This window comes from Sander lucioperca, chromosome 7 (genome assembly GCF_008315115.2).
Source record: "Sander lucioperca isolate FBNREF2018 chromosome 7, SLUC_FBN_1.2, whole genome shotgun sequence".
Taxonomy (NCBI): Eukaryota; Metazoa; Chordata; class Actinopteri; order Perciformes; family Percidae; genus Sander; species Sander lucioperca.
In genome coordinates this window covers 40,481,772-40,489,956 of record NC_050179.1, presented here as the reverse complement: position 1 = coordinate 40,489,956, position 8,185 = coordinate 40,481,772, and positions in this window count along the sequence as shown.

The window sequence follows — 8,185 nt, the reverse complement described above, 5'->3', positions numbered from 1 at the left end:
GACTCCCTTAACAGTTATGTGATTAGTATAAAAAATACTGATTATGGCTGCTTTGATGTTATAAGTAACTACGAAAAGTCGTTTACGATGTAATCAAGGGCATAAATCCCCATTGGGATCTAAGGGTTGTTCCCCTAGAAATATCAATAAAACAATGCTGTGTATTGTAAATAACATAATGATGTATACTTAAAATATCAGTGTAAGTAGTAAAACAATACAACCCCCAAAAAATGCTTTTTAAGTTTAGAAACATTTTGAGTCCCCCCTCCCTTGCCTCACAGTGGTTTGGTCCACTGCCTGCTGTACGTCAGGAGTCACATCTGGTAGTGACAGGAATGTAGTAAGTAGGCGGTTTAAGACTGTTTTATTCACATTAAACATCAGATGAAGTTGTTCTTTTCTCAAATAGAAATGATGCTGAGTAATTAATGAATTAGTCATGACAAAATGTTCGCTATGTTAGTGTAATATAATGTAGCCTAGCGTGTTGGATAGAAATGCACCCACTACAACTAACGTTACCACGGCGATAAGCCTAACGTTATGTGAATGAACTGACATTAGGGTTAATATTGAAGATCTACAGTTGTGTTATATATCTTCTATCCCAGAAGAAACCTAATATTTATGTGGAGGACGCAAGATCATTTCATAATTATAATATGACCGCGTGGTGAACCTATGAACCTAACTCATATTTAGACATCTGACGTTAAAGATTTGTTGTTGCCCAGATAAAATGACAGAGAAATGAAAAACAGGCATAAGATCATTTTTCAGTAGGCCTACACCAAAACGCCAAGTAAGTACAATAAGTCCTCATATCAAGACAATTTGGTAACATCTTTATAAGAATGGGTGCTTATGGAAACTTATGGAAATGGATTAACGTCAGTATGTCACAGGCAAAGGAGACAGAAAGACATGAGGAACAGGGAGACCAGGGACAGTCAGGTGTAGAGCCTCAAGGAGACCAGGGACAGTCAGGTGTAGAGCCTCAAGGAGACCAGGGACAGTCAGGTGTAGAGTCTCAGGGAGACCAGGGACAGTCAGGTGGAGAGTCTCAGGGAGACCAGGGACAGTCAGGTGGAGAGTCTCAGGGAGACCAGGGACAGTCAGGTATAGAGCCTCAGGGAGACCAGGGACAGTCAGGTGGAGAGCCTCAGGGAGACCAGGGACAGTCAGGTGGAGAGCCTCAAGGAGACCAGGGACAGTCAGGTGTAGAGCCTCAGGGAGACCAGGGACAGTCAGGTGTAGAGCCTCAGGGAGACCAGGGATAGTCAGGTGGAGAGTCTCAGGGAGACCAGGGACAGTCAGGTGGAGAGTCTCAGGGAGACCAGGGACAGTCAGGTGAGTCCAGGGACCAGGGACGTAGTAGAGCCTCAGGGAGACCAGGGACAGTCAGGTGGAGAGTCTCAGGGAGACCAGGGACAGTCAGGTATAGAGCCTCAGGGAGACCAGGGACAGTCAGGTGGAGAGTCTCAGGGAGACCAGGGACAGTCAGGTATAGAGCCTCAGGGAGACCAGGGACAGTCAGGTGGAGAGCCTCAGGGAGACCAGGGACAGTCAGGTGGAGAGCCTCAGGGAGACCAGGGACAGTCAGGTGTAGAGCCTCAGGGAGACCAGGGACAGTCAGGTGTAGAGTCTCAGGGAGACCAGGGACAGTCAGGTGGAGAGCCTCAGGGAGACCAGGGACAGTCAGGTATAGAGCCTCAGGGAGACCAGGGACAGTCAGGTGGAGAGTCTCAGGGAGACCAGGGCCAGTCAGGTGTAGAGTCTCAGGTAAGTGTGTTGAGCTTAGTTCATATTTTTGGAGCTGTGTGGCTGTCAGGGTGAGCAGATGAGCTTTACCAGTGGCTCACTCATTTACATTATGATCAGCTAATTTAACAAGTGTACAAAAGTATTGTATTTCTTTTGTATGGGGACACTTTTTGAAAATAAGTCATTATGTTTTAAGGTATTTTTGTGGCTTGATTGTAAACAACTTAAAAATAAATACATGGTTTTAAAGAAGAATATTTTGGTCAATTTAGTCAGCTTTTTTATTGAATCAAGAGAACCACTGAAAAGAAGGATAATGGTACAGTCCATGCTACACTAATGATAGTATTAAGGCTTTCCTCTGTGTACACATGTCCTCTATGAGTATAATTGGCTGTATTATTTGTGTCCCCTTCAAAAATTGCTCTTCCGAAATTTTATTTATTATTGTCCCCCCCAACTGTTAGATCAGATTTACGCCCATGGATGTAATTTTAAACTCTGGTGGATTTGTGAGGACTATGGTTAACTACTCCTCAGATCTCTGCAGGGTAAATCCAGACAGCTAGCTAGACTATCTGTCCAATCTGAGTTTTCTGTTGCACGACTAAAACTACTTTTGAACGTACACATGTTCACCAAAACAAGTTCCTTCCTGAGACTATTTAGCAGAGGCACCGTGGCTCTGTCCGGAGCTTAGCATCGCCCAAGATGATTGTGATTGGTTTAAAGAAATGCCAATAAACCAGAGCACTGTCCTGTGTGGACTCCACAGACCTTCCTTTGCAGCGCTGTGGAGGAAGGTCTGGTAAAGCGAGACTACCACACCGCCTACCTGAGCAGCATGTGTGCGCTGTGGACATCTTGCTATTTCATTTCGGCGCCCATTAACAGGAACAGCCCGTAGACTGTTGGAGCAGCCACACAGCCCACGTAAGCAGGCTGCAGCGATGTGCCCTGTCTATTTTCTCTGAGTGGCTTTATATTGGCATCATTCCAGCAACATTACATAACTGATACCTTTCACTATAGTTTCAATGTCTACTATAGCCATCTATAGAATATGTCAAATAGGCCTACATGAAAACAATATTTTTTTATTTTTTTATTTTCTTTGCAATTGAGCACACACTTCCTAACTTTTTCTGTCTTAACTAAATATATAGCCTATTAAATGAAGAAACCAGAGAAAAATGTGACCATGAGGACAGAGAGGAGAGCAGAGAAGAGAAACTGTTTGCTGTGAAAACACATTCGATCAAATTAGACTTTGTCCTTTGTAATGGATGTAAAAAAACGTTTGATTAAATTCTCTTTTATCAGAAAAGTCAAACTATGTCACAAAATCTGAGCAAAGACTCATTGCCTACACATACAGAAATATTAGCCCTTGCTTCTACGCTGTCAGAAATAATGTGCAAAAGTTGTACCTTAAGGGGTCCAATGGCTTGTCACTGGGCTGTACCCTCAAAGCAAAGGTACGTAGAGAATCTTTGGATACACCTATTGTATCTCTTAACAAGGGTACATATTTGTTCCCTTACAGTTTGTACTCTATGGGGGCAAATCAATATTTAGAAAAGAAAACAGTTCTTGGTTGTGATCTATATTTATTACCTCCAACTGTATTTTGTCCCTTAAAATCTGCAAGGTGTCTGTTCCAACTTACTTTTCTCCACATTGACCTTGTATAATCCAGGAGATAACGTTAGCCTGAAGGCTTTCAAGAGTACAGATGCCTATCAATACACAATAGCATGACATGTAAGTCAACAACAATTTATTAACAAGTTATTTTGGTGGTGGTTAAGTCTAGATTTATCATGCTAGTAGCTGTAGCGAGTAGGGCTGCAGCTATCGATTATTTAGGTAGCCTAGTCGAGTATTCTACCGAGTATAACATAGATTAATTGAGTAATCAGATAAGACTTATCAATGCTTCATTAAAGAGATAGATATTGTGCTCAGAGTACTCTGTTTAGCCGCTCTTCAGCAGTGTGCATACAAGTTAAATGACTCACAAAAGTAAAACAGAGACTAATAGAGCAAACAGGAAACAGTTGTTACATGAACATACAATAGGCGGTGCCCTACACTGCCTAAAGGATATTTACACCAGACGCTGCATGAAATAGGCTAGGAGAATCATTAAAGATCCAAACCCCCCAGGTAACAGCCTTTCCTTCCTGTTGAGGTCCGGAAGAAGGTACCAGATACACCAGTCCAGCACTGAGAGGCTCAGCAGGAGTGCATACTACTCTGTCATAATAAAAACAACTGGAGACTGTGTACAAGCTGATATAGGCCTATGGGTCTCATAACATTTTATTAAATCGGAACTGGACCTAACAGGATGTGAGTGTTTCTGTGACTTCCTGTTCAGATTGAAGGCTGCTAGAAACAGCTGTAAACCATACCTGCCAACACCCCCGTTTTTCCCGGGTTTCTCCCGTTTTTTAGCCCTATCTCCCAGACCCCTCCCGGTTTGTTAGTTCTCCTGGGAAACTCCCGTAATTTGCATGGCCCAAACTCCTTTATGAATAATCGGACCAATATATTTGTCTAATGTTGACCAGTTGCCAGATCTTGTATGAAACGCATCCTATTCACACAATCCACACACCATATACAATTTTCAACCGGTTTGTCACCTCAACCTGGCAACCCATAACCCTCAACTTGGCAACCTATAACCCAGTTGATCTCTGCGCAAGTTTCATGGAAAATTCAGACCCGAAAGTGAGCCGATAAAAATGGCAGGTGAAGGCGGTGTTCCCGCTAAGAAATGGAAATATAGCTGTACATTTCAATAGTGTTGGGCGCAACAATTTACATGCATCTTACCTAGTCATATCGACAACCTCCACGCTTTTTGTAAGATGTGTCGCATTGATTTTAATGTAGCGCATGGCGGGAAAAATGACATTACCCAGCACATTAAAACACAGTGGCACCATTGTGCAGAAAAGGCACATAATAATAATAACATAAGGGCACACAGGCGATTTCATCCTTCATCACAAAAGGACAGACAGAGGCAGAAAACGTGATGCAAGCTGAACTCACTTAACACTTACAGTACACTTAACAGTTTGCCCAAAAAGTAACACAGAAGGTTCCATGAAACGCTCTTCACAAGTCAAATTCAGGGATCAATTCACTACGCAGAGGGCAGAGGTTAAAAACAGGGTCAAGTGTGAAAGACAAGGACCACTCTCTCTCTCTCCCAGATATACAAGAGGTTTATTGACCATAATTTCCAAAAATAAGTGTAAAACTAGTGGTAATAAATTGTTGTTAGTGTATACTGGTGGTAGTGGAAAAAAAGCGCAGAAAACGTTGAAAAATGCTACGTCGAAGAGACAAAAACATTTTTTTAAAAAAGCAGCAAAATAAGAGACAAAAGTGTCAAAAAAAAGTGTTAATTTTCAATTTTGAGCCGGAAGGACAACACAAGGGTTAAGGATCAACTATGACCCTATGAGGGTACACGACCAGCAGTTGTACCTTAGAGCAGGGGTCTTCCACGTTTTTTAAGCCAAGGACCCCTTAACTGAAACAGAGACAGAGCAGGGACCCCCTACTACATACGTATAATGTATAAAATTAAGTTCCATATTAAACCGGGCCTACAATTATATGTGGGTGGCCTAAAGCCTTTATGCATACCTTTTTTGCATAGAATACGAAGCCGTAAAAATAATAATTGTTGGCATGATTTTATAAATCATGTTTTAATGTTACATGTGACAGTGAATCCTTAGGATGAACTGCATCTGTGGGTGGCTACCTTGGTGATTACCTAACCTATAGGTCAGTAAGCCTATCATCAGTGCTTTATATATGCTTAAAAAACAATGAAAAACACAGCTGTTACTTAATCGTCGTTGCTCTTTAGCCTCATGGTGCGAACGTGCAACATCACATGTATCTGACGCAATACTGAAACCCAGTAAACATTCACAGCTAATACACCTAGGATGAATAAATAAACAGATAGAAGCCTTTAACTGAAAATCCACCCTAAAATAGAATTATATATTGTTTTCTGGGACACAGCACATTTCATCGTGTTAGTCAGAAGCATTTTCTGTTTATTCTAATAAAACTGTTGGACTGTTGAATGTATTAGCTCAAATTGAAATAATATGTGCCCACAGAGTCAGTCATGGGGACTAATATGATGACCTCATCAATTCAAGTGGTGATTTCCATCTTGTCAATGGATGTCGGTATTTTAGCTTTATTGACTAAAAGGCTATGAATGTCATCAAATAAATCATGATTTTGGGTGGATTTTCCTTTGAATACAGACTTACATAATACGTTCATAATTGCACAATATATCTTTTGGATCTTTGCCTTGGTCATTTGGTCTCTCACTGCTGGTGATTGCATTTGTGCACAAACAAAATAGAGTACATGCCTACTGAACAGCAATAATAAATCCTAAGAAAGCAAGATCAATAAATAAACAGGAGTAAAGAAGACGTTTAGCAACGCAGAAATAAGTGTCACTAGAACTGAATTTGAATCATTTATATTTGAATTTGGATTGCTCAATGGGAATAATTGCATCAACAAACTGAATTTGAATCATTTCAATCTAAATTGTTTAATTTGAATAATTCCATTGCACCTGTAAACACACCCAACAGTAATATCACAGAGTACTGACAAACCCTGGGGCACACTTGTACATCATCGAAGGTCAGTAATGAATGAAATAATGAAAAATATAGCTTTGGGTCAAGTTCAAGTCTCACATTTGGCAGTACCAGTTGGGTTGGGCCTTGAAGACAAGGGTACTGGCTGGGTCAGTTTTAGGCCCGTGCAAAACGCAAGTAGAATCACATCTGATAACTGATGAATTAGAATTAAAGTTTGGGTTACAGTCTTCCCATAGAAAACCAATGCAATGTTGAGCAGTTCCTTTCGACTCCAAAGTCAATCTTGATTATATTTCCAGATTTTGAAACTTCCTACTAAATATTTGAAAATACATACACAGAAGACATAATACCTCACGTAGAGATACAGTGCTACTAGAAGTAGAGCAATCTAGGCTAGGATTACGTGAGATTATCCTTGATAACTTCATAAACTTGGTAAAATTACAGGTTGGTCATTAGTTTAAAACCCTACTTTCACAGGACATGGAAGAATAAGTTTGAAACTACTAGACTCTGATTCACTCAAGGTGGCTTTAATTGTAGATCTCAGTTCAGTTACTTGCTAAGGAATGTGTGATCTTGATAATTTCCCAGACCTTCATTTGCACAATAAGAAATCATTATTATTATTATAAATTATAAAGAGCAATACTTTTCAATGACTGAATAGCCACAGGTAAAGTCTATTTGAACAAGAAACACATTTCGAGCTTTCTGTTCAGGAGGAATCATTCAAGGGCACATTTACAAATCAATCCTCAGGTCAAAAGCCTGTAACAAGTGTCCTCATTTTACCTCCATCACAGAGTCTGGACCTGGATCTACTATTCCCTACGACAGCACTGTGTAAATACACATATGCAAACAGAGGCCGTTACTGTTGTCCTCAGTGCACCCTTGGTGATATTCCGCTCAGGTCTATAGGAGTTTAACTGTCTTATACATACATTTGACCATCATGTGTCATGTCACACCACTGGAAACCCTGCGTACAGAGCTGACTTCTACTAAGCTGATTGGCTGACTCAAGAGACAGGCACATAATTGGCCAAAAAAAAGTAAACATGACTCCCAGTGGGCAGTCCATGGGGTATCCTGTAGGTCCAAATCTGCCTGACATAAGGGAATAAGTAAATGGGTAACTGTGGGTGACTATCAGCTCCACAAAACTCTCTCTGTATTTCTCAGTATGACTATGTTCAGAAAATGGTGTTGTTGTGATGCAGAAACTTTAATGAAGATAATGACCTCTTCTAAAGAGTCCATCATGTTTTTTTTTAATCCTCCGTGTCCTCCTTGGCTACTAGCAACTTCGTGGTGCGCAATCATGGAAGGCTTGTATCATGTGGATGCGCCGGCAGTTTTGTTGTCATTACTTAGAATTCCTCATGGCGGAGACAGAAACTACACACTATAGCTTTAAGATTTGTTTTTAAGATGACAATATTTTGTGCCAATAACATTTTTAATAAAACCAGGCTCTTATGGAAGTATGGAATGGATCTGGAACTTGTACTGATTTGGGAGCTGACAGAACACTTACCTCTACAGCAAATATGCACAAATGGCTCCTCATGGGATCCCTTAAAAGGACAAGACTATGGGTACGTCCCAAAGCCCTTAAATTGCATCCCTGACTCCTTCACTTGCCTCCCTTCTTCGCATCTTAGTCCTTCCCACCGAGGAAATCATCAGAGAGGAGAGGCAACGAGCAAATGTGTTTTAGAGGGATGAGATGTCCTTTC